Source organism: Phoenix dactylifera, unplaced genomic scaffold, assembly GCF_009389715.1.
Source record: "Phoenix dactylifera cultivar Barhee BC4 unplaced genomic scaffold, palm_55x_up_171113_PBpolish2nd_filt_p 000188F, whole genome shotgun sequence".
Taxonomy (NCBI): Eukaryota; Viridiplantae; Streptophyta; class Magnoliopsida; order Arecales; family Arecaceae; genus Phoenix; species Phoenix dactylifera.
Window position 1 is genome coordinate 113,681 of NW_024067715.1, and position 7,340 is coordinate 121,020.

General features: G+C 39.3%; 1 non-coding gene across 1 annotated transcript; it reads left to right on the top strand.

The window, feature by feature from the left end:
• The first annotated feature begins 358 nt into the window (after window positions 1-358).
• Window positions 359-464, top strand: LOC120105087. Its single transcript, XR_005507481.1, has one exon. It is a non-coding gene; the product is annotated as a small nucleolar RNA R71 (small nucleolar RNA).
• The last annotated feature ends 6,876 nt before the right edge of the window (window positions 465-7,340 follow it).

Below are 7,340 nucleotides of genomic sequence, written 5' to 3' on the forward strand. Positions count from 1 at the left end.
GCACTCATGAATAGGATGCGATGGGCTAGAACAGATAGCACACACTTGTGCTTGGGAAGAGTTTATGTAATGCCCACCTATCATCAGTTGGTCAATCTTATGGGACAATGCATCTACCTTGCTAGACAGGTCCATAAAATGACTTATTTCACAAATGGCCCCTTTCCTTTGAAAATTCGGGGATGCTTGACGAGAACATGAAGCATGGTGGAGGGAGTTTTCATTAAGATTTTCAAATAGTTGCCATGCTTCATGCTCATTTCGAAGCATGAAAGTCTCTCCGCATGCAGCATCGATCATCTGACGGTTTCGTTCCATCAAACCGTCATAGAAACATTGCACTAGCTGCCACTTAGGTATTTGATGATGAGGGCATTTACAGATTAGGTCCCGAAATCTCTTCCAAGTTTCATGAAATTCTTCTCCCTCGGTTTGGGAGAAGCTTGTAATGGCACGTCTAAACTGGTTCGTTCTTCCTATAGGAAAGTATTTTTTAAGAAATTCTTGTTGCATTTGATCCCAAGAACGAATTGAGTTAGCTTCTAAAGAATTCAGCCATTGTTTGGCTCTATCTTTAAGGAAGAAGGGGAATAACCTAAGTTTCAGGGCATCATCAGTGAAGTTCTGAATCTTGACAGTGGTGCAAATCTCAAGAAATTCATCTAAATGTTTGTATGGGTCTTCGTTGGTGAGCCCATAAAAAGATGGGAGCATTTGGATCACACTAGACTTTATTTCATATTGTACAGCTGCTACCTCAGGTAATCGAATGCAAGATGGGGAAGTGTAAATAGTGGGAGTAAAGTACTCCCTCAGGAGTTTGGGTTGTTCTTCAGCCATCTTAAGAGGTGGGGATGATCCTAATGTTTTGATCTTAGCTCGAATGTTCCTAAGGGTTCGTTCTATTTCAGGATCAAAAGGTAATAGGTTTTGTACTCTAGAACGACTACCGTGCATACACTAGTACTCGATCAATCAAGCATGCAAAAAGAGAAAAGCATATCAATCCTAGTCTTTGTCCTAAAATCACTAGACAGCTCCTAACTGGTTTGAAGAGGGCACCTAAGCCTCCAATCCGGTCTAATGAACCGAGTTGACCAGGTAAGCTCCCAGGTAAGTGGAGGGGTCACGATGCGTTCGCAAAGGTCCCACTTAAAACCCACTTGCCTCGAACAGATGAACTGTCTCCCTTATAGGGACAAAGCTTGCCTAGACATCAACTAAGCCACAGAGCGAAATTGGTGCAACTTTCGGTGATCTTCGTCCTATTGAGCTCGAATGTCCCTAGGAGCCAATGTCTAATTGATTTTAATTAAAGTGACACTATGTGAGATTGAGTTCACCTAAGTTGGGCAAGAGTCCGGTGATGAAATCCGGCTCTTATCTTGTTGGGGTGATTGCCCTTACTATTTGCAGATTGATTTGTGTATGTGTATCAAGCATGCATTCACACTCTTGCTGAAATTGAAATCAAACAATCACCACAAAATTTCAAGCTAATAATTAATTTAAATAAGAAAGGTTTAGAGGTTACCAAAGAAAATTTCCCCAGCAATTTTAATTTTTTTTTTTTTTAGCAAACCTCCAAAGCATTCCTTTCTGATAGCCCAGATCTCCTCTTCGATTCCTGATCAAATAAGACCAAAAGAAAAATTAAAAAAAAAATTAGTAGAAGAGAAAAAGGAGATAAGAAAAGTAACAATAATAGAGAATAATTATATATATATATATATTTTTTTTTGAAAGTTTTTTTTTAATTAATTAATTTTTTTTAATGATAGGAAAAATAACTATGCAAGCAATCCCCGGCAACGGCGCCAAAAATTGATCGGTTATTTCAATTTCAAAAATAAACCACGCAATAGCACGTATCCTGTAGGATAGTGATTACGGGTGTCAGTCCACAGGAATTGGAGGCAAGTTATTTTTTCTAATTAAATAATTACTTCAAAGGGTATAAGCTAGAGTGAATGATAAAAACTAAAAATCAATATGGATGTAATAGTATGAATTATCTATGGAGAGATATGTTTAGGGCTAGAGTCCACCGATAGATTTATATTCGTGATGCTTTCAATGATTGAGTTGTATTTAAGACTTGATTGCTTCCGACTACAAGCCAAAGCAATCATAAAAGAAAATTATAACTAATTTTTAGCATGAATCATCTAAGTCTAGCACAAACCATCTACTCTGCATGACCTGTCTAACCTAGCATGATGCATCTGATCATTAAGTCATTAAACATGAAATCGATGTCACATGAATATCTCCTCCAAACCACAGGTGTTGGATTCGATGAAATAGATCAATCTATGTAAAATATTTTATGCAAGATAAATGATTCACATAAATTGGATAAATCATAAGATCAATTGATAAATTCTTCATCATGCAACCATCTTACAATACAAACTCAAATCAATAAAAATGAAACGAATACTCCTCTATGGCTTCATCAAACCCCTAAACCGAGGCTCAGCTGCTCATGGTGGCCGAAAGTCCTCCCATCTTCATAAAAAAATTGCTCTTCACTCCCTTCCGCTCCCAGCCTCTCTCTCTTCTCTCTTGTTTTTATTTTATTTTATTTCTTCATCTTCCGAACAGAGCCTCCTCTGTTCTTCAAAACCGAGCTCCCCCTCTCCCCTCTTCTTCGTCTTCCTTTTATAGATCGCCGAAGACCAGCGATGGATCCAGAGAGAGGAGGAGGGCGTGATGCTGGGAGAATGGCTGGATCTCGGGCGACGATGGGGATGGAGCTCGAAACGGGTGCCGATCCGGAAGGAGCTGGGTTACCGGCTCCTTGAATGCAGTTGGCTGGGATCGCGGTGAAGGCTGAATCACAGGGATTGGAGCTGGGAATCGATGGGATCTCTTCTTGGAACGAATCCGGGTGAAGCTCGGGATGGCTGGAATGCTTGGAGGAAATGGCTGATTTTCGGCTGCTGGGAGGTGGAACGGGCGGCGGATGGCACGCGGTTGATGCGGCTGGCACGGAGCTGATGCGGTGGTGCTGGATCTCGGCTGAAGACGCAGGATGTGATGGCAAAGGGGCTGGATCTCCGCTGCTGGGAAGAGTCGACCGCATGGGCACGGTGAGCACGCGGCTGATTGCGGCCGACTGGAATCACGGAGGACTGGTCGCCGGCAGATTTGATCGCGGGATCGTCGGGAGGAAGCCGCGGACGGTGGGCGGCCGCGGGATCAACGGGAAGACGCCGCGGGGGACCGTCGGTGGGCTGCGCGTGAGATGTTCATCGGGGGAGGAAGAAGATGAACAGTGGCTGAGTCATTTTTTATATATTTTTTTTTTGGTAACACTGTTCATATGAACAGTATTTTCACGGAACACTGTTCATATGAACAGTGCCATCTCGGAACACTGTTCATATGAACAGTGTTTTCAACATTTGGGAAAAACTCTTTTTCTTACTCTATTTTAACGTGAAAATGGGCATATATGAATTTAAAAGGTCTCCCTTATTTTGCTTAGTTTGGAAACATGATGCGGAGACGGGAATTTCTGAACCATTGGATCACTTGGGGAGCCACGGACGGTGGACAGTGCTTGGGTGCATGCATGTCAATTGGGCATTGGGTTCGAACCCAGTGTTATTGAACTGAAACATGCTGGCTGGTATGCTCGGAAGGCGAGGACATGTGAATTATTTATTTCTTATCATATTTTAAATTTATTTCAAATATTGTTCTATTTTGTAGTAAAATAAGTAGTTATCCGTTTAAGAACGTTGACATGTGCTGGAAAAAGAATATTAAATTATAGATTAATCAGCACTTATCAATCTTCTTAAAGAAAAAATCAAAGGTTGCACTTCGAAAGAAAAAAGTTCAGCCATTGCAGCACCTCTGCGAGAGCTAGCACTCCTGCAGTTGTCAATCTTTTGGGAGCTTCGCGTGGACGATCCATAGAGGTCGGATGCATGTATAGCTATAGAGCGTGATCAAGGAGTCATCAAAGACCTCCAGCAAATTAGGTATGAGATTTGATCTCATTAGAAATTAAGATTAGATCTTAAATATGGTTGCTAAATTTTTAGAGTTGCTGAAATTTCAGAATTGTATGTTAGACATATAATCATAGTTTCATGCTTTACATAAATATTTAAATCTTGGTATTTATTTTTATGGTAGACATTAGATCTCAAGCATGCATAAAAATTAAAGAGTTTAATTTTCAATTGCTTTCGCTGATTTCTAGAAAATTTTTAAAATCATGCATGCAGCCCGCAAGGGTTCCTTTCAATGGTATCAGAGCCAGGTTCATGTATTATTTAAATGTTTATGTTTAAAACATGATTTCTAATCTTAGTAGTTAAGTAATCAGATTGGGTGGATCACCAGACCATCTCGTCATAGGAGAAAGAAGGGTTTAATGACCCTTTCTTTCCATTCAATGGGTCTCCTATGGCATGTAGGGGTGCCATTGTGATCAAATCCCTTAAAGATGAACCACGAAAAGAAGATTAAAAGTAGTTTTAATCTTTGTATTTAAATCTGAAATTATAAATATGTTGAGATTAGATCTAAAAGAGATTTATGATTGATTTATTTTCTATTTTTGTATGACAAATCAGATTTGAAAATAAGATGCATATGATGCAAATTGTTTAGATTAAATTCATGCTAGTTTGTATATATGATGTATGAATATAAATCAAATAAGATTTAAACATGAATTAAATCTGAAATTAGTATGAATAATTGACAAACTCAGATCTAAAAATAAATTTTAAGAACAAAAAATTTGTAATTAACATATGATTCAAGACTTATGCAGTGATCTAAAATTTTTCATAAACCTACACTTAATTGAAAATTAAGTGATTTAGAATTGTGAATTGAAATTTAATTGACATTGCATAAATCTTGAAGATTTTTGGGTTAGCTCAAATCATGTTCTTATAGGATCTGATGCATGCCGCAGAAAAATTTCAAAAATTTTCAGATCTGCAGCGAAAGGCATGCAAGATCCCGTTCATCGCATGAACGTATTTTAGAACCGTCGTTTGTAGATAGATTAGGATTAAATTCTTATAAACCATTTAAAATCATTAAGAAGATCAGATCTTCACCTTATGCGGGTAGATGGTCTCCGCAAATCTGATTTACGAGGTATTTGATGAAGGTTCAATGGAAGCCATACACGCGTCCAGCCTCTACGGGTATCCACACAAGGTAATGAACCGATCGAAGCTTTTGGATCTTCCTGGGGTGCTAGCTCTCTTGCAGAGAAGGCTATTGATGACTGAAGTCCTCTCCTTTGAATCAACCTTTGATTGCCTTGAGAGGAGGAAGAAGAAGGAAGGATCTAGGAAGAAGAAAACAAGGCCCTTCGCAGCCTTTTCTTTTTCCTTGCGCTAGAACCAAAAAGAGGAGGAAGAAGGCCACGCCAAGGCTTCCTTTTCCCCTTGTTTGCTTGCGGATCAAAGGAGGAATGGAAGAGAGGTGTTCACGGCTGAAAGGAGGTGATTTTTCATCCAATTTTCGCAGCCCCTTGAAGCCCCTTTCTTATAAGGTGTTTGGATAGAGATAAGCTCCTAAATCAAATGAGGAGGGGCGTAGCCCCTCCTTTTTCCCTCACGCATGCAGCCAAGGGAGGGGCCCTCTTCTCCCATATGGTTGGCCCCACTAAATCAAATTAAGTGGGGATTGGGTTAGGACTAGTTCTAGGTCCAATCCTATTCAAAATAGGATTAAGTGCACCCAATTTAATTCCTCAAAATCCTAATCCAATTAGAATTTAAGTGAACCATGACTCAATTGAACTGTTCAATTCTAATCCAATTAGGAGTCATTGATTAATTAGATTAAAATTAAAAATAATTAGGACTTAAGAAAATCCTAATCTAATTAGGACTTATTAAATTTCAGCCCTAAGGCAATTAGGACTTTAGAAATCCTACTCCAAGTAGGACTCTAATTTAATTTGAAATTCTAATCCAATTAGGATTCCAAGAATCCTACTCCAAGTAGGACTCATGATCAAGTTCAATTAATTAAATTCAATTAATTAAATTAAATTGCAATCCGATTGCAATTATTCCTTCTTCAACTCACTAACTCTTAGCGGGTTAACCAATTATCAATCAAATTGATTATTTGTGATTTCCAATCACAATTCAACCATCGGATCGGTCAATACCTCTAATGTGTGTGACCCCATAGGTTCTATTCTGACTGGTAGTGAGATATATTGCGATCTTTATCACAATATCATTGAAAACTTCTTTCAATGGGTTGAAACAATTTCAACTCAAACCAGGGATCATCGACCATCAAGATGGTCCCTATGAGTCTCACCATCCACCAGTGACACCTAGCAGCATGTAGTGGCAACCCAGTAGAATGAAATGATGAACCTCTAGGTGCAGTTATCGTATGATACAGTCCTTCTATCGTGGATTCCTACAGACCGGAGGTCATGGATAACTCATCAAATCCCGTCGTCTGTCATATGTCTAGATTTATTCGACTTGAGTTTGAGAGTGGAAAACTCTTTCTCCACTATATATATGGCATTGGCCAAGGTCTTAGAACTCAGTCTTATAAATCATATAGGATCTCTCCTCATCTATCAAGGTCGATAGATTCCATATAGGTGCATACCCTACTCCTACAGTGAACCTACTGCAGCCAATCTACACTACAAGGACCCATATGACTAGAGACCATGTATATGTGTAGTCAAACTACAATAACCTCACTATGAGTAGCCGAAGCACCGCAGGTCAAAGGACTAGTCATACTACTTCACATCAAGCAAGTCACTGACGAGTGGATAGACATTCAAGTGATTTCCTTGTCTTAGTCATGCTTAGTACCCTTGTTCTCTAACAAGCACCTGCACTTCTCACTTCAGTGTTCCTACACTGTAGACTCGAGTCTCGTCCATCCATAAGGAAAGCGATCTGTGCACTAATCTCATCGGATCGATCACCGTCCTCATGATGATCCATTGATTAGGAGCATTTAGAAATTAATCACCAATGATACATGGCTCAAATTGTCAACTATTGAGAATATGTATCATCATCTTATTAATTTCTTGGACGATTCATAGACACATAAATAATATGAATGAAAAAGATGTCCATTTATTATTCAATAATAATAAAGTCAAGTACAAAACTATGTCCCATAATTAATAATGTGTCAGCCAGATTGGCTTTTAGGGCATACATCTAACAATCTTCCACTTGCACTAAAGCCAATCAGTCATATATCTAAGTTCCATCTTCTCCAGGTGGGCTTCAGTCTTCTGCTGACTTTGCTGTTTAGTGAGCGGGTCCGCCACATTGTCCGCGGAGTCTACTCTCTGC